The sequence below is a fragment of the Pelophylax lessonae genome, assembly GCF_965119305.1.
Source record: "Pelophylax lessonae genome assembly, chromosome: 12".
Taxonomy (NCBI): Eukaryota; Metazoa; Chordata; class Amphibia; order Anura; family Ranidae; genus Pelophylax; species Pelophylax lessonae.
This window is the reverse complement of record NC_138779.1, coordinates 107848271-107868624: the sequence shown is the minus strand read 5'-3', so window position 1 is coordinate 107868624 and position 20354 is coordinate 107848271. Positions and strand designations below refer to the sequence as shown.

General features: G+C 48.1%; 1 protein-coding gene across 2 annotated transcripts in view; it reads left to right on the top strand.

The window, feature by feature from the left end:
- LOC309568100 (beta-2-glycoprotein 1-like) overlaps positions 1 to 20354 on the top strand; it is a 136280-nt gene that overhangs the window by 311 nt on the left and 115615 nt on the right. The gene's annotated exons all lie outside the window — the stretch shown is intronic.

The following is a 20354-nucleotide window of genomic DNA, read 5'->3' as shown; positions in this document are numbered from 1 at the left end:
GTTTACTAATCACCACTTTTACTGCTTAAAAATAGCTGTTTAATAACAATAACTTTTCTGTCTAGTGTATGTATTGATTTATACTATAGACATTTTCAATTTTTAACAAATCCATTGACCGCAATACAGCATTGCTAAGGGTAAAGGTACAAAAAAGCAGTAATCATAAGCCCCCTGAGAGACATTATTGTATAATCAATGTGCACATCCAGTGGACAGTGCTTAGCGGGCCAGCTCTCATAAGACAACAAATGTTAAGACTGCATAAAATGGTACAGACATCTAAGTTCGTATCACCCTAGTGGGCTTGTCTGTTACATCAGATGCAAAGGTTCCCCTGTCCATATTCCTGGAGACAGTAAAAGAAACCCAATGGAAGGTTACCTCTTGTATAAAAAAAAAGGCTCTAAACTAATTTGCAAATACATAGGAAAGACACATGTCAAGGGCATTGTGCCTTTGTTTAGTGCAGCCCATATTCTGATCTATGGGAACACCTACTGTATATTGGAGATACATATAGCACCGAGTTTATTGACAGTAAGCTTCCATTAAATTTACCACTTGCGGCTAGGCTATAGATAGTCATGTTTTTACAAATTCTTAAAGTGTCATTAAACCTAATTTTTATTATTTGTAGTTCTCTAAATGTATTATCTCTTCCTGTGTTTGACATAATTCAACTTTTTGTTAGTGTTAATTTCCTTAACTAAATCTCTTGATATACAAATCCTAGGAAAACTCTGAAAACATATATCTATGCAGTACCAAAACAACTAAAGTGCATATTTTACTGCATACCAAAATTTAAATATAAAGTATACCCTGAGAGCTCCTTTAGGTCAAGGGTCACTGAGAGTGGAGCCCATGCTGTGGAGACTACCAGTAACTTGGGTTGGCCCTCTGTGGCTGAGAGCCACTCACCTATATCAACCTTTGGTCTTCTCTGCATAGACCAGAGTGGCCTGGAGCTCTCTTGCCACCACGCCCAAAACATTGCAATGTCCACTGTACCTATGTCCCCGCTCCCAGGGCATCCTGGGAATGGTGTTGACAGCAATGGATTTCCCCTCTGTATCTGCCTGGTCGGGGGTCCCCACTCAACTCTGTCTGGCTCCCGGGCACAGAGATTCCCAGTGTGGGAAACCTTTACATAGCACTCCCTATGATCGGGGGTTACTCGGGTGCTCTACTGTTATGAAGCGTTTTTTTATTTTATTTTTCATGCACTGCTTCCTGTGCATTGTTTAGTTTTACCTGATGGTACATTTGTATATTTCTTATTTGTATATGTACTGTACCTGCAACCTGCACAGTGCATCTCACAAACCTCATTGTCAGCTTCTCTGCCACCTAATTGAAAAAGGAGAGGAGACTGGGGCTTTAAATGAGATGCATAATCTACAATCATTGATGAATAGATATAAATAGGGACAATGTTAGTACATACGTGTAAATGATTTGACGTAATACAATAACAAACAGTATGGTTAAAAATACATTTTATTGTTACAGAGTCTCATCAGCAAATATGTGTCCATGATTACACTAATTCATTAGAGTAACAGGCATGTGCATCATAATTCAGCTAGATCATAACACACTAAAAATAATAAAAAGAGAATCAGGAGCTGATTGTGTTAGAAAGTCTTAGTTCTAGATATTGTTTTTTAACTCTTGTTCATGATATCAGTCACTTTTAGTGCGTTTTCATTTTCTTTACTCTTTTCATTTTGGTAATGTGTTTACTGACACACTTTTATTCCACTTTTGGTGTTCCAACCTCTTTGCCTCAGCCCTTCAATACATATTTCATATTACACATCTGGTGCTAGACACATAAGCACTTTTTTCATAGCTAGACTCCATCTTTTTTCTCTTTCTTTTTTTGTGATTCCCTGGGTGTCTCACTATATACTTTTTTTGGCAACAATTATACTTACTCCAATGGTAATACATTTACATATCTTTCTTTATAATTCCTTGGGACTTCCAAAAAGGCAATGGTGGCCAGATAGAGTACCTGATACTGCATAGTGCATATTATGGTGATTATCAAAGGTGCAATTGTCCCAGCAGAAAGAAGGAATTGTGATGAAAGGTATATGGTCCTAAGCAGGTGGTATATATAGTAGTGTTGATGCGGCCGAGGCTTCCTCCCAGCATCACGCTAACGCTCACAACGAGGAAAGGCGTCACACCTGGGCAGTGAGATCTGCCCAGAAAATGGCGCCAACCACTTCCCCATGAAGCAAGCATCAGTGTGTCAAACACACACCGGCATCATGAGAGAAGCTGGCATCAGACTGTAGCGCGGAAGGCGTGGTGCCGATGCACATCAGGGTGAAGCTCATTTGAACCCTTGCACCTGGAATGGCGGGGGTGGGGGGGGTTGGGGAGAGAGCATCGCAGCTCCCGAAAGCAGAAGACAAACCCAACGGATCACCCATACACGATCACATGTAAATGGCTAAATGTCATAGAGAAAAAACATATCAATTGATACTGCTGCGAAACCCAGTTACAGTTGTTAATGTACATCGCAGAACACCTCAATTGGCGTCTGCCAATTAACAAAGAGGCCAATAGGCTCTAGTCAGGAATACTGACTGTGAATATGCACCCCCATACCTGGTTCAGGATTGGAGAGGAGAGGGTTTGGGACTTTAAATGAGGCATGTAGTATGCATAGCAAAATGCCTCCATCCCTGTACATAATTGAAAAAGGAGAGGAGGTTGGGACTTTAAATGAGGTGCATAATCTACAGTCAGTAATAGGTAGATATAAATGTGTACAATGTTAGTACATACAGTATGTGTACATGATTTGACGTAATACAATAATAAACAGTAATGTTAAAAACACATTTTTTTTTGTTACTGGAGTCTCATCCGCAAATATGTGTTCATGATTACACTAATTCATTTAAGTAACAGGCACGTGCATCATAATTTCAACTAGATCATAACACACTAAAATAATAAAAAGGTAGATATAAATATGCGGATGATCTTCTCTTTTCTCCCACTTTCCTGCACAAAAGTCCAAGGCCGTGACTATAGACATGCCCCTTAATCACTATAGGAACCTCCAAACCAACTTTAAGTTCCACTAGGCAACTAAAGCTCTGAAATATCTTGGTACTCACATTCCAGAGGATCTCAAAAACACTTTTGAGCTCAACTTTTCTCCTCTACTTCACAGGACCCTGCAACATTCTTAAAATAACGATCCTCAAAAAATTTCTCTACTTACTCATGACCCTACCAATCAAAATCCCTCCCTCCTTCCCAAGATCCAATGTGAATTATAAAAGAGTTCCTTAGTGCCAAAATACATATATAAAAGTGTACACAAGTCCTTTAAATCAAGGTCCATTCAGCTGTCTGTAAAATGTGAAATTTTCCACTGTCCAATCCAGGTTGGTGCTGAATAGGGTTGAGCGGACACCTAGATGTCCGTGTTCGACGGGTTCGGCCGAACTTTAAAAAAAAGTCCGGGTCCGTATCCCGGACTTTTACCGAACTTTTCCCGGACACCGAACCCCATTGAAGTCAATGGGGACCCGAACTTTAAGGCACTAAAATGGCTCTAAAACACCAAAGGAAAGGGCTAGAGTGCTGCAAATGGCAGCAAAACGTAGTTAAGAGCATGGCAAGTGCTCTGCAAACAAATGTGGATAGGGAAATAACTTAAAACAACAAAAAAAAAAAACAGAAAAATAAAACAATGTTCTTCATCTCTGAAGGACGAGGCCCATAAGGAGTAGGAGGGAGGTTGAGGTGGTGGTGGATGTGGCGGTGTCATAGGCGTGCGCACAGGGTGTGCCTGGTGTACCTGGGCACACCCTAATCACCTAGGGCACATAGCATTATCGCTCTGTTTGCCAGTGAGGAGATGGGAAAGATCTCCCTCGCACCTGCTCTGCTCTATTTCTCTTTGCCAGCAGGGAGAGTAATGTATCGGGGCCATGTACATGTAGGCAAACACATGCATGTGTATTTACACTTTGGGGTGCACACCCTAATGCAATAGGCTGCGCACACCTATGGGCGGTGTAGGTGGAAGCGGCGGTGGAGGAGGACCAGGGCCGGATTAAGAGCATCATGGTCTTGGTGCTGAGGATTTTGAAGGGCCTTAAGGGCCGTGCCTTGGCATGCACCCAGAGGAGGAAGGGTGCAGCCATGCATGCCTAATTCAACATGGGATGCTGTCTCTGAAGCCCATAAACACATCCATGCATCGGCAACTGTCCCTCCTTGTCCGGCCTTCGCGCTGTGTGGGGAGGTTCTGAGGGTGCTGCCTGGGGAAGCGAGCATAGAAGCCAGACTTCTGTGTTTACAAGTGACAGAAGAGCGGTCACAGTGAATATGGCCAACCCGGGGCCTATATAAAAGGTAGGGGCCTGCATGGAGCTGCAGCTCCAATAGCCCCTACGTTAATCTGGCCCTGAGGAGGAGGACGAGGTAGCCAACACTGCTTCTTTTCACAAATTTTAAATGAGGGTACACCCCAAAAGAGTGAGAAAGAGCAAAAATGGAACAATGGCTGGGTAAGGTCGGTATCCATTGCTATTCTGCACAAGGTACGGAAAAGTCCCGTGGGATCCATGCCTGGTTCATTTTAATGAACGTGAGCTTGTCCACATTGTCTCTGGACAGGCGGCTGCGCTTGTCTGTTATAACACCCCCAGCCGTGCTAAATACCCGTTCAGATAATACACTGGCTGCAGGGCACGCCAGCACCTCCAAGGCGTAAAGGGCAAGCTCAGGCCATGTGCCCAATTTGGAGACCCAGAAGTTGAAGGGGGCAGACCCCTCATTGACTACATGTAGGCGTGTGCACACATACTGCTCCACCATGTTGGTAAAATGCTGCCTCCTGCTAAGACGTTCCATCTGAGCTGCTGGTGCTGCTGTTTGTTGTGGCGTGCTGACAAAGCTTTTCCACATTTCGGCCATGCTAACCCTGCCTTCTGAGGTGCTGGCGGTGCCCTGGTTGAGTTGGCGACCTCCTCCTCCTCTGCCTTGTGCTTCCACTGTGGCCCCGCTGTCAGATGGGAATGCCAGCAGCATCGCGTCTCCCAGCGTGCGCTTGTACTCGCGCATCTTGCGATCGCGCTCCAGTGAGTGAATTAAGGACGGTACGTTGTCCTTGTAACGGGGATCCAGGAGCGTGGCCACCCAGTAATCAGCACAAGTTAGAATGTGGGCAACTCGGCGGTCGTTGTGGAGACACTGCAGCATGTAATCGCTCATGTGTGGCAGGCTGCCCAGAGGCGACGAAAGGCTGTCCTCTGTGGGAGGTGTATCGTCCGTGTCCTCTGTATCCCCCCAGCCACGCACCAGTGATGGCCATGAGCTGGCCTGGGTGCCACCCTGCTGTGAACATGGTTCCATCTCCTCCTCCAGCTCCTCCTCCTCCTCATGCTCCTCATCCTCCAGAACTGTGCCCCTGCTGGACAATTGTGTCCCTGGCGTTTGTGTGTGCAGGAACCCACCCTCGGAGCCCCTTGCGAGTGACTGCCCTGAAAGCCTTTGAAATGTTACCTCTTCATCCTCCTCCTCCTCCTCCTCATCCTGTGCCACATCCTCTTCCATCATCGCCCGAATTGTTTTTTCAAGGAGGCATAGAAGTGGGATAGTTAAGCTGAGAACGGCGTCATTGCCACTGGCCATGTTGGTGGAGTACTCAAAACAGCGCAACAAGGCACACAGGTCTCGCATGGAGGCCCAGTTATTGGTGGTGAAGTGGTGCTGTTCCGCAGAGCGACTCACGCGTGCGTGCTGCAGCTGAAACTCCACTATGGCATGCTGCTGCTCGCACAGTCTTTCCAGCATGTGCAAGGTGGAGTTCAACCTTGTGGGCACGTCACATATGAGGCGGTGAGCGGGAAGGCCGAAGTTACGCTGCAGCGCTGCCAGGCGAGCAGCAGCAGGGTGAAAACGCCGAAAGTGCGCACAAACGGCCCGCACTTTCTGCAGCAGCTCTAACATATCGGGGTAGTTTTTAAGGAACCTCTGCACCACCAAATTCAGCACATGCGCCAGGCAAGGGATGTGCGTCAAACCGGCTAGGCCCAGAGCTGCTATGAGATTTCTCCCGTTATCGCACACCACCAGGCCGGGCTTGAGGCTCGCTGGCAGCAACCACTCATTTGTTTGCTGTTCCATGCTCCTCCACAACTCCTGCGCGGTGTGTGGTTTGTCCCCCAAACAGGCAAGTTGTAAAACTGCCTGCTGTCGTTTACCCCTGGCCGTGCTGAAGTTGGTGGTGAAGGTGTTACGCTGTCCGGATGAGGAGGCGGTAGAGGATGAGGAAGCGGAGTAGGAGGAGTTAGGAACAGGAGGCAAACTGAAGCGCCCTGTAATCCTCGGTGGTGGAAGGACATGCGCCAAATTGCTATCCGCCTCAGGCCCATCCGCCACTGCATTTACCCAGTGTGCCGTTAGGGAGATATAACGCCCCTGACCGTGCTTACTGGTCCACGTATCGGTAGTTAGGTGGACCTTGGCACAGATGGCGTTGCGCAGTGCACACCTGATTTTTTCCCCCACTTGGTTGTGTAGGGAAGGGATGGCTTGCCTGGAAAAGTAGTGGCGGCTGGGCACGACGTACTGTGGGACAGCCACCGACATAAGGTTTTTAAAACTGTGCGTCTCCACCAGACGGAATGACAGCATTTCAAAGGCCAATAATTTTGAAATGCTGGCATTCAGGGCCAGGGATCGCGGGTGGGTAGGGGGGTACTTCCTCTTCCTCTCAAGTGTTTGGGAGATGGAAATCTGAACGCTTCCACGGGACATTGTGGAGATGGTTGTTGGTGACCCAGGTGGTGGTGTTGCTGACAGATCGTCTGTTTGCGGGGTGGCAGGTGCCGGTATCACTACAGATGTGGCTGGAGCGGCCGAGACTGCAGCAGAAGAGGAAGCAGGATGAGCCAGAGACGTTTCTTGGTTTTGAAGGTGTGTACTCCACTGCAGCTCGTGCTTTGCACTTAGATGCCTGATCATGCAGGTTGTGCTCAGGTTGAGAAGGTTTATGCCTCGCTTCAAGCTCTGATTGCACAGGGTGCAAACCACTCGTGTCCTGTCATCAGCACATTTTCTAAAGAACTTCCACGCTAGAGAACTCCTTTGAGCTGACTTTGGTGCGCTCGTTCCCTTGCTGCGTTGGGCAGTAGCGGGCGTAGTGTCTAGGGCACGGCCGCTCCGCTTCTGCACCCTGCTCCCTCTTCTGCTGTGCTGGTGGCTCTGTGCGACCACCGCCTCTTCCTCCAAACTACTCAGGTCACCTGCATGACGTTCATTCCATGTGGGGTCGAGGACCTCATCGTCCTCCACATCATCTTCCACCCAGTCTTCACCCCTGCCCTCCTTGTCGGTCTCCACAATGCTGAACGCCGCAGCAGTTGGCACCTGCGTTTCGTCATCATCGGAGACGTGCTGCGATGATCCTTGCATGTACTCATCTTGAGAAATAAGTGGTTGGGCATCGCTGCACTCAATCTCTTCCACTTCTGGGGCAGGGCTAGGTGGATGGCCCTGGGAAACCCTGCTGACAGAGTCATCAAAAAGAAGAAGAGACTGCTGTATGGCTTGGGGCTCAGACTGCTTGCCTGATTTGCAAGGGGGTGAGGTGAAAGACGGTTGGACATCGGCTGCAGGTGCCAACTGTGACCTTTCTGCAGTAGACTGGGTGGGAGACAATGTGAAGGAACTGGAGGCACTGTCAGCAGCAAACCAATCTACTATCGCCTCCACTTGTTCTGGCCTCATCACTTCTAGGGGCGTATGATGCCCTACCAAATACTGATGCAGGTTCTGTCGCCTACTCACACTTGAGGAAGGTGTTTCACTTGTGCGTGTAGCTGGCACAGATCGACCACGTCCTCTCCTTGCAACAGGAGCTCTAGCAGCAGCACCACCACGACCCAGGCCACGGCCCCTATTTAACGCTCTCCTCATATTTCTGAAATTTAAGATCTTGCCCTAGAAAGGTCTTTATTGAATAGCGGAACAAAAGAACAACAGTATCGCACGGGTGTATCTCACAGTCAAATATGCAAACTATGCCGCAATTTAATGTTTTTTACACCAAAAGGGTGTGTATTGAATAGCGGAATAGGATAAAAAACTGTGTATCTCACACGTACAAACACAGACTAGGCCCGATTAAATTTTTTCCTACCCTAAAGGGAGGATGAGGAAGAGGAGTATGGAACAGGCAGCACCCTCAAATCTTCAGAAGTATGAGATGAACCCCAAAAAATTGGAAAGGTGGATCTCACACGTACCGACACAGACTATTCCGCAATTTAATTGAGCCCCAAAGGTTTTTATAGAATAGCGGAATAGGAAATATGATAAAAAAAAAGTGTATGTTTTTCACACGTACAGAAGCACACTAGGCCCCAATTACTATTGTTTGTACACCTAAAAGGATGGATGAGGAAGAGGAGGAGGAGGAGTATAGAACAGGCAGCACCCTCAAAGCTTCAGAAGTATGAGATGAACCCCAAAAACTTGGAAAGGTGGATCTCACACGTACCGACACAGACTATTCCGCAATTTAATTGAGCCCCAAAGGTTTTTATAGAATAGCGGAATAGGAAATATGATCAAAAAAAAGTGTATGTTTTTCACACGTACAGAAGCACACTAGGCCCCAATTACTATTGTTTGTACACCTAAAAGGATGGATGAGGAAGAGGAGGAGGAGGAGTATAGAACAGGCAGCACCCTCAAAGCTTCAGAAGTATGAGATGAACCCCAAAAACTTGGAAAGGTGGATCTCACACGTACCGACACAGACTATTCCGCAATTTAATTGAGCCCCAAAGGTTTTTATAGAATAGCGGAATAGGAAATATGATAAAAAAAAAGTGTATGTTTTTCACACGTACAGAAGCACACTAGGCCCCAATTACTATTGTTTGTACACCTAAAAGGATGGATGAGGAAGAGGAGGAGGAGGAGTATAGAACAGGCAGCACCCTCAAAGCTTCAGAAGTATGAGATGAACCCCAAAAACTTGGAAAGGTGGATCTCACACGTACCGACACAGACTATTCCGCAATTTAATTGAGCCCCAAAGGTTTTTATAGAATAGCGGAATAGGAAATATGATCAAAAAAAAGTGTATGTTTTTCACACGTACAGAAGCACACTAGGCCCCAATTACTATTGTTTGTACACCTAAAAGGATGGATGAGGAGGAGGAGGAGGAGGAGGAGGAGTATAGAACAGGCAGCACCCTCAAAGCTTCAGAAGTATGAGATGAACCCCAAAAACTTGGAAAGGTGGATCTCACACGTACCGACACAGACTATTCCGCAATTTCATTGAGCCCCAAAGGTTTTTATAGAATAGCGGAATAGGAAATATGATAAAAAAAAAGTGTATATTTTTCACACGTACAGAAGCACACTAGGCCCCAATTACTATTGTTTGTACACCTAAAAGGATGGATGAGGAAGAGGAGGAGGAGGAGTATAGAACAGGCAGCACCCTCAAAGCTTCAGAAGTATGAGATGAACCCCAAAAACTTGGAAAGGTGGATCTCACACGTACCGACACAGACTATTCCGCAATTTCATTGAGCCCCAAAGGTTTTTATAGAATAGCGGAATAGGAAATATGATCAAAAAAAAGTGTATGTTTTTCACACGTACAGAAGCACACTAGGCCCCAATTACTATTGTTTGTACACCTAAAAGGATGGATGAGGAGGAGGAGGAGGAGTATAGAACAGGCAGCACCCTCAAAGCTTCAGAAGTATGAGATTGTGTTCACTGTACCCCACAAAGATTGTGCTCACTGTACCCCACAAAGATTGTGTTCACTGTACCCCACAAAGGTTTTGTTCACTGCACCCCACAAAGATTGTGTTCACTGCACTCCAAAAGGATTGTCTTCACTGCACCCCACAAAGATTGTGTTCACTGTACCCCACAAAGGTTTTGTTCACTGCACCCCACAAAGATTGTGTTCACTGTACCCCACAAAGGTTTTGTTCACTGCACCCCACAAAGATTGTGTTCACTGTACCCCCCAAAGATTTTGTTCACTGCACCCCACAAGGATTGTCTTCACTGCACCCCACAAGGATTGTCTTCACTGCACCTCACAAAGATTGTGTTCACTGTACCCCACAAAGGTTGTGTTCACTGCACCCCACAAAGGTTTTGTTCACTGCACCCCACAAAGATTGTGTTCACTGTACCCCACAAAGGTTTTGTTCACTGCACCCCACAAAGATTGTGTTCACTGTACCCCACAAAGGTTGTGTTCACTGCACCCCACAAAGGTTTTGTTCACTGCACCCCACAAAGATTGTGTTCACTGCACCCCACAAAGATTGTGTTCACTGTACCCCACAAAGGTTTTGTTCACTGCACCCCACAAAGATTGTGTTCACTGTACCCCACAAAGATTGTGTTCACTGCACTCCAAAAGGATTGTCTTCACTGCACCCCACAAAGATTGTGTTCACTGTACCCCACAAAGATTTTGTTCACTGCAACCCACAAAGATTGTGTTCACTGTACCCCACAAAGATTTTGTTCACTGCACTCCAAAAGGATTGTCTTCACTGCACCCCACAAAGATTGTGTTCACTGTACCCCACAAAGGTTTTGTTCACTGCACCCCACAAAGATTGTGTTCACTGTACCCCACAAAGGTTTTGTTCACTGCACCCCACAAAGATTGTGTTCACTGTACCCCACAAAGATTGTGTTCACTGTACCCCACAAAGGTTTTGTTCACTGCACCCCACAAAGATTGTGTTCACTGTACCCCACAAAGGTTGTGTTCACTGCACCCCACAAAGGTTTTGTTCACTGCACCCCACAAAGGTTTTGTTCACTGTACCCCACAAAGGTTTTGTTCACTGCACCCCACAAAGATTGTGTTCACTGTACCCCACAAAGGTTTTGTTCACTGCACCCCACAAAGATTGTGTTCACTGTACCCCCCAAAGATTTTTTTCACTGCACCCCACAAGGATTGTCTTCACTGCACCCCACAAGGATTGTCTTCACTGCACCCCACAAAGATTGTGTTCACTGTACCCCACAAAGATTTTGTTCACTGCACCCCACAAAGATTGTGTTCACTGTACCCCACAAAGATTTTGTTCACTGCACTCCAAAAGGATTGTCTTCACTGCACCCCACAAAGATTGTCTTCACTGTACCCCATAAAGGTTTTGTTCACTGCACCCCACAAAGCTTGTGTTCACTGTACCCCACAAAGGTTTTGTTCACTGTACCCCACAAAGATTGTGTTCACTGTACCCCACAAAGATTGTGTTCACTGTACCCCACAAAGGTTTTGTTCACTGCACCCCACAAGGATTGTCTTCACTGCACCCCACAAGGATTGTCTTCACTGCACCCCACAAAGATTGTGTTCACTGTACCCCACAAAGATTTTGTTCACTGCACTCCAAAAGGATTGTCTTCACTGCACCCCACAAAGATTGTGTTCACTGTACCCCACAAAGGTTTTGTTCACTGCACCCCACAAAGATTGTGTTCACTGTACCCCACAAAGGTTTTGTTCACTGCACCCCACAAAGATTGTGTTCACTGTACCCCACAAAGATTGTGTTCACTGTACCCCACAAAGGTTTTGTTCACTGCACCCCACAAAGATTGTGTTCACTGTACCCCACAAAGGTTGTGTTCACTGCACCCCACAAAGGTTTTGTTCACTGCACCCCACAAAGATTGTGTTCACTGCACCCCTTAAAGATTGTGTTCACTGTTCCCCACAAAGGTTTTGTTCACTGCACCCCACAAAGATTGTGTTCACTGTACCCCACAAAGATTGTGTTCACTGTACCCCACAAAGGTTTTGTTCACTGCACCCCACAAAGATTGTGTTCACTGTACCCCACAAAGGTTGTGTTCACTGCACCCCACAAAGGTTTTGTTCACTGCACCCCACAAAGATTGTGTTCACTGCACCCCACAAAGATTGTGTTCACTGTACCCCACAAAGGTTTTGTTCACTGCACCCCACAAAGATTGTGTTCACTGTACCCCACAAAGGTTTTGTTCACTGCACCCCACAAAGATTGTGTTCACTGCACTCCAAAAGGATTGTCTTCACTGCACCCCACAAAGATTGTGTTCACTGTACCCCACAAAGGTTTTGTTCACTGCACCCCACAAAGATTGTGTTCACTGTACCCCACAAAGGTTTTGTTCACTGCACCCCACAAAGATTGTGTTCACTGTACCCCCCAAAGATTTTGTTCACTTCACCCCACAAGGATTCTCTTCACTGCACCCCACAAGGATTGTCTTCACTGCACCCCACAAAGATTGTGTTCACTGCACCCCACAAAGGTTTTGTTCACTGCACCCCACAAAGATTGTGTTCACTGTACCCCCCCAAAGATTTTGTTCACTGCACCCCACAAGGATTGTCTTCTCTGTACCCCACAAAGATTGTGTTCACTGTACCCCCCAAAGATTGTCTTCACTGCACCCCACAAGGATTGTCTTCACTGCACCCCACAAGGATTGTCTTCACTGCACCCCACAAAGATTGTGTTCACTGTACCCCCACAAAGGTTTTGTTCACTGCACCCCACAAAGATTTTGTTCACTGCACTCCAAAAGGATTGTGTTCACTGCACCCCAAAAAGATTGTGTTCACTGCAGCCCACACACAGAAAAATGGATGTGGATCACTGACACCTGCCTATCTCCTATCCCACACCACACAGCAATATCGATTGTAGTTTGTAGAACACAGTTTCCCTAAAATTCAGCAGACTCTGTCCCTAACAGGATTGAGAAGAGATCGTAGATCAGGAGAACTAAGTGCAGACCCCACCCCACACAGCAATATCGATTGTAGTTTGTAGAACACTCTGACCCTAAAATTCAGCAGCAGCCTCTCCCTAACAGGATTGAGAAGAGATCGTAGATCAGGATTGAGTGCAGACCCCACCCCCCACACAGCAATATCGATTGTAGTTTGCAGAAGACACTGACCCTATAATTCAGCAGACTCTATCCCTAAAATGCCTACAACTCGCCCTGCCTAAACACTCCGACCTGTCCCTCAATTCTATCCGGACACAAATGTTTTTTTCCTGCCTATCTTTCCCTAATCAGCAGCCAGCACGTTGATGTGTGCTCTGTCCCTGATCTAAGCAGCATAATGACGCCGCTGCGGCTGCCTCGAACTTATAAAGACTTGGTCACATGCTTCAGACGGCCAATCACAGCTACTGAGACATTTGCAGGCATGGCTGGGATGGCTTAAGGCACACCAGTTAAACGATTGTTGATTGGCTGTTGAAAGCCCGCCATGAAAAGAGCGCCAAAGCATGCAAAACCCGGAAATAAAACGACCGAACACGGATTTTTACCCGAATATACAGTAAAGTGTCCGTGTTCGTGTTCGGGTAACAAAAATCCAATTATTCGGTACGAACACGAATAATACAGTCCGTGTTCGCTCAACACTAGTGCTGAATCCTTCAGTGTATCGATTTATATCACCAAACACCACCCCCTCATTCAATGGACACTCACCAGAAATTAATGCTACACTAAGCATAGCAAACAGCCTATTCTTTCAGATAAGGGATTTTTTTTTAATTTAAAGTGGTTCTAAAGGCATTCTATGCATTAAGACAAAAAACCCTTTTGTGTGCAGCAGCTCCCCCAGCCCCCTCTAATACTTACCTGTGTCCCATCCCGATCCAGTGATTTTGCACGAGAGACTCAGCTGCCTTTCTTCTGATTGGCTGAGACAGCAGCGGAGTGCCATTGGCTCCCACTGCTGTCAATCAAAGTCAGTGAGCCAATGAGGAGAGAGAGAGGGGGTGGGGCCTAGCCTTGGCTCTGTGTCTGAATGGACACATGGAGCTGCAGCTCGGCTCCGGTGTCCCCATAGCAAGCTGCTTGCTGTGGGGGCACTCGGCAGGAGGGAGGGGCCAGGAACACCAAAGAGGGAACTGATGGGAGGAGGATCTGGACTGCTCTGTGCAAAACCACTACACTGAACAGGTAAGTATAACATGCTTAGTATTTTTAAACACAGAAAAATTAGACTTTAGTAACACTTTAATAAAAAAAATTCCAAACATAGTGCATCCTTATAGAACAATAGGGTAGATAAAATGAAGGATCACCTGTCAATCACATATAAAGCTGCTGCTGACAAAGACCATGCAGCAGCGTGACGTTAGCACAAAGTCTCCACCCCAAGACTTGTGTCACATTTAAATTGTGCTAATAGGTTTAATGACACAAGCGTTAAAAGCAAGCTTACACTGACTGCAGGCACCATTAAGCTATTTCCCTTGAGAAGCTTTAAAGTTATTCAAGCCTTTTCCTAAGCCAACTAAACTCTCCCTACTCCATCTTCTAGCAGTGCCTTGGCAGCCTTCCAGCCTTCTGTAAACACAGAAAAGGTGTCCTGGAAGGTGGAGCAGGGAGAGTTGAGGTGCAATGAGATACAATATATCTCCTGAGTTGTCCTGGAGGGTTAATGGGAGGCCTGGGGGATTGTGGAGAAGAATACATGGGGCAGTGCTATAGCATCAAGATTGCCCATTGTGGTTCCCTCAACTCAGCGGTATAGGAGTACCCACAGTAAAGATTTATTATATGTAGCACAACCATCATAGGGGCAGCTGGTTATAGCTGGTTCTTCCCAAATAGTATAGAGGCTGCCCACCACCACAAACACCAGTCCATGCACACCAGCTACAATATCTTAGTCTAGAGGATGTCTTTGTTAAGTTTATTGCTTCAAATGGGGGAATGATACGGGCGTGGCCTGGCGCAGCATGTGAGAGGACGTGTGTGAGAGGAGCTCCGCCGGACCGATATCCTTTACCGCTAATCCTGCAGCCCTCCGGGCACGATAATCCTCCCTTCACCTCCCGCACACCCGCGGCACTGACCTCCGCATGTCTCCGCCGAAGAAAGGCTCTGAAGCTGCGGCAAAACTGGCTGCATTCCGGAGGCTGGAGAAGGAGGCCCCGATCCAAGATGGCGCCGGCCCGTCGCTTGTGGTGGAGGAGCCTGAGAGCCCTGCTACATCCAAGGTTTTGGAAGCGATTGCCACTTGCCAGACCATGCTGACAACTAAAATCGAGGAGGTGAAGGTAGATATATCTTTGATGCGTCAGGATATGCAGAAGCTAAGGGACAGAGTTGGTGAGGCTGAACACAGAATTAGCGAGGTGGAAGACTCCCTCCCTCCATTGCAAAGCTCCTCAGACAGGCTGCAGCAACAAGTACACCTTATCCTCCAAAAACAAGATGACATGGAGAATAGGCTGCGCCGCTGTAACGTGCGGTTCATTGGCCTCCCGGAGGGCTCTGAAGGTGCAGACCCCTCATCCTATTTGGAACAATTGCTCACTCAGACATATGGCAGAGAATCCTTTTCACCCACTTTTGTTGTGGAACGTGCACATCGCCTCTCAGGGCGTCCCCCCCCTCAGGGTGCACCCCCCCGCACGTTCATCGCTAAATTCCTGAACTATCGGGACAGAGATGCCATATTACGCCTGGCCAGAGTTAAGGGGAACATTCCATTTGGAAATCACAAAATAGCGATTTTCCCCGACTTCTCTGCTGAGGTCCAGAGGCGCCGCAAGAGCTTTTTGGAGGTCAAACGCAGGCTGCGTATCAAGAATATCAAATACTCTATGTTGTACCGGCCCGTCTTAGAGTGGAGGGTGAGGACCGAGCCCACTTCTTTGAGGATCCGGAAGCCGCCATCTCCTGGTTAGAAGGACTGGAAGCTAGAGCCTGACCACCTTGCCCTGGCGACTTCATGATGCTTTCTCCCTGATTGCCTATACCTTAAGCTGCTGCAGAGGTGGAGGGGGGTTTTGTAGATCCTGCGGAACTCAAGACTTTACATCCCCCTTCCCCCCCCCTCCCCCCTCATTTCCCTGCACTACTGCTCCTGTGTTTGACCGGCGGAGCGCCCTAGCTCCACAGATGGAACTGATTTTTCTGTTCTCTTCCTATGGATTTCCACCTGCCCATAGGCTTTGCTACCCAGCGATACACCTGTTGGTTTTCGCCCCCTACACCCGCTAAGGCGTGTGTTTGTGCCCAACTCCCCTGTTGCCCCCTGCGACTTCTGCTGGACCTGGGCCCCCGGGCCCCCTTGCTTGTCCTAATTGTATTTTGCTGTATTTTTGCTGACTACCCTGGGGGTCCCTGGCCTCCTGATCTTGCTCTTTACCAGTCGCATGTGGGCCTGTTCTGGTTGAGGCACTTGTTTGGGAACATGCCCGCACAAGTTGGGGTTGGTGCAGGGCAGGGAGGGGGGATTGGGGTATTACCATTGTTTACAGTTTATATTTGGTACAATCTCTATACTGTTTCTGTTCTATGCACATTGACCTCAAGTAATAACTATCTGCTCTTTTGCTGCCGTTTATTACTGCTAGTGTATGACCGTGGCCTTGTTAGTTCTGTGGCCTTATTGCCTGAGATCCTGGGAGCCTCCGCTCCACGCTCCGTATTACCCCTGCCATGGCCGCATTGAAATTGTTGACGTGGAATGTCAGGGGTATGCGCGATAAGATTAAACGGACGGCTGTCTTTAATGTTTTACGCCGTGTACGGGCTGATATTATAGTTCTGGTGGAGACACATTTGGAGGGCCGCGTACAACAGTCTCTCAAACGGCCCTGGGTTGGCTGGGTGCAGCACTCTGCTTATAGCTCGCACTCCAGGGGTGTGGCGCTTCTGGTGGCCAAATCGGTACATTTCCAGCTCCTAGGATCTCAGGTCGACCCAATGGGTAGATATGTCTTTCTCAAAACGTCAGTCTATGGGGAATTGATGCTGCTGATGGCTTTCTATGTGCCCCCCCTTACTCTGCTGTGATTATTATGGAGGGACTGGCGTTTATGGCACAATGCCCGGGGGCCCCGGTGATCTGGCTGGGTGACTTTAACAATGTGATGGACTCGGGTCTGGATAGATCCGGTGGCGCCTCCCAGGCGCCGCCGGGGTCGTCCCCTACCAGGTTCTCCCGATTGTTGGAGAGCTTTGGTTTGGCCGACTCTTGGCGCAGAAAATACCCCGCTCAGCGCGCGTACTCCTGTTTCTCGGCTGCACACCATTCTATGTCACGCATTGATCTGATATTGCTGTCTCGAACCCTGCTCCCCAGGTTACTGGCGGCAGGCTTCGCCCCACGGACCCTGTCTGATCACTGCCCTTATTGGATACTGTTGTCCTTGCCCTGCAATAGACCTCCCCCGGCCTGGCGCCTGAATCCCGCCTGGCTCCCCTTGGTGTCTGATGGGAACGACATTGAGGGGACCTGGACACAATTCTTCTCTGATAATGAGGGCACTGCCTCCCCGGCTGCAGTGTGGGAGGCATTTAAACTGTTCGCCAGATCCACTATGATCTCCAAAATCAAAGCTGTTAGAGCGCGGGCTGCTGAGGAGATCTCCAGGGCAACGGCAAATCTAATTGAAGCTGAACAGGCCTTTATGGCGGACCCGACTCCGACACATGAATCCCAGTATAAATTGACCTCTAAAGTCCTTTCCCAACTTGAATATGAGAAGGCGAAATCTAAGATGTTTTTTCAGAAGCAGAATCTGTTTGCACATGGAGAGCGGGCGGGGAAACTCCTCGCATATTTAGTCCATTGTGAGGATAGGCCCCCGGTAGTTATTACTTTAAAGGATGACCTGGGTAATGAGATCACTGATCCTGCTGCGGTGACACAGTGTTTCCGATCATTTTTTAGTGCACTTTACACCTCTAGGGCCCCCGCTGACTGCACTGACATGCATGACTTTCTGGACTCTATTGACTTTCCCACTTTGACACCCGACCAGTTGGCGACCCTCGAGGCACCCATCTCTGTGGAGGAGATTGCAGCAGCCGTGTCCAAGTTCCCTAGATCTAAGGCCCCCGGCCTAGACGGCCTCCCGATTGAATTCTTCTCCCAATATTCGGAACTCCTTTCTCCTAAATTATTGGCTTTGTTTCAATCTCTATTCAAAGATGCAACCCTACCCCCTTCTATGCGGGAGGCGCTAATTGTGCTCATCCCCAAGCCGGGCAAGGACGTACACGCCCCAGAGTCTTACCGTCCCATCTCTTTGCTCCCAGTAGACACTAAAATCCTTGCGAAAATTTTATCCCTCCGTCTTAACAAGGTGATCCTTTCACTCATACACTCGGACCAGGCCGGGTTCATGCCTGGGAGGAACACCTCATTTAACCTTCGCCGGTTATTCATGAATCTCCAGGCACAACACGACGGAATGGGTGGCAGGGTGGTGGTCTCATTGGACACGGCTAAAGCATTCGACTCGGTAGAGTGGCCATTTCTATGGACCTGCCTGGACCGATACGGCTTTGGACCTAATTTTATTAAGTGGGTCAAACTTCTATATAGCGCCCCGGTAGCTAGGGTCCTGGCAAACGGCTGGCAGTCGACCGCCTTCCCTTTATCCCGTGGCACTCGACAGGGGTGCCCCCTCTCCCCCCTGCTGTATGCCCTGGCCGCGGAACCCCTGGCGATGGCCATTAGAGCACATCCCGGGATTCGTGGCCTACGTAAGGGACCGCTGGAGGAGAAGATCAGCATGTATGCGGATGACACTCTGTTATATTTGGAAGACTCTCGAGAATCCCTACTCACGGCCCTTTCTTTGATTGAACGGTACGGACGATTCTCCGGTTTTCAGATAAACTGGGATAAGTCACAAATTCTCCCGCTTGACGAGAGCCCGCAGGCGATCGCCCCCGCAAACCCGGCCTTACAATGTGTATCCCACATTAAATACTTAGGGATTCAAGTGACAGCTAACTCAGCAGATTATGTCCCGGATAACGTTCAACCCTTGTTCCCTCTGCTTAAGGCTAAAATTCAAGTATGGTCCAAATTACCTCTGGGAGTGATGGGTAGAGTCAATTTAATTAAAATGATTCTCCTTCCCAAAATTCTCTATGTTGTATGGCACTCTCCTACTTACCTGCCACTCAGGCTGTTTAAGCAGATGGAATCACTCCTCAAGACCTTTGTTTGGGGTGCTAACCGGCACAAGATCTCCTGGCGCAAACTCAAGAATCCTACAAATCTAGGGGGATTGGCCCTGCCGGATTTTAATCTGTACTATCTGGCAGCTCAGTTGTCCCAGTTCTTTCACATAGATAAAACGGATAGAGAACGCTTCTTGACCCTTCTCTGCCCTGGGTGGGCTCATCCCCTCGGGGACCCCCTCCTAGTTATCCTTAGGGGCGTCAGGGGCTCGCCGGAGCCCCTGTGCCCCAGATCTCTTCTATACCACTATTGTCGGATCTGGGAGGTGGTAGCGTCCAGGCTTCGGTGCCCTCCATTCCACACATTCACCCCTCTGTGGCATAATAGTACATTGCGTGAGTTCCTCTCCATCCCTGACCTGTCGGTATGGAGCGGGAGGGGTATTCTTCTCCTTAGCCATATCTCCACGACCACTGGTCTACGGTCTTACGAGACCTTGCAAGACCAGTTTGCGCTCCAGGGCCCCATGCACTACAGATACTTACAGCTCTCCCATGCCTATAGATCTCAATTCCCTGACGGCCCTCCTGAGATAGAATCGGTTACCACCCTTGAGATTGTTAAAAGTACAGAACCCAGTCATCTCATTTCCATGTTCTACTCTGAACTTCACACACCTTCCTCGACCACTTTGGCTTTTGCACTTAAGACCCGCTGGGAGCGCAGTGTGGGGGCCATGGAGGATGAGGAATGGGAGGATGCCCTGGAGACGTGCCGCAGAGTGTCGCCAAAACTGTCGGATCGCCTAACCCAGACCTTTATAATACACCAGGCTTATCTCACCCCACTTAGACTGTCCAAATATCACCCTGACTTGGTCCCCTCTTGTCCTATGTGCGGAGACCCTGATGCTTCCTTCTTTCATCTATTGTGGAGCTGTCCCCAATTACAGACTCTATGGCAACAAGTAGTCACATTTCTGCATGACAAGATGGGGTCTCCTCTACAACTCTCCCCTAAGGAGTGTCTCCTGGGGGTCTATCCGGATGGAGAGATGCCCAAATCCACTGTCATATTTCTTCAGGAAACTTTGTTTATAGCACGTAAATTGATAGCCAGGAGGTGGATGAGACCTACTCCTCCTACTCTAGGATTGTGGATTAAGGAAATTAATAGTGTCATCCCATTTCATAAACTTTTATATAAGCATAGGGGGTGCCCTCAGAAGTTCAACAAGATTTGGGACAAATGGGTGCAGTGCCCTGATACGGCTCAGTAGTGCAGTGGGTAACTATTTTATGCTGACCGCCCCTGTTAAACCAATATTGCCTGTTTGAGTG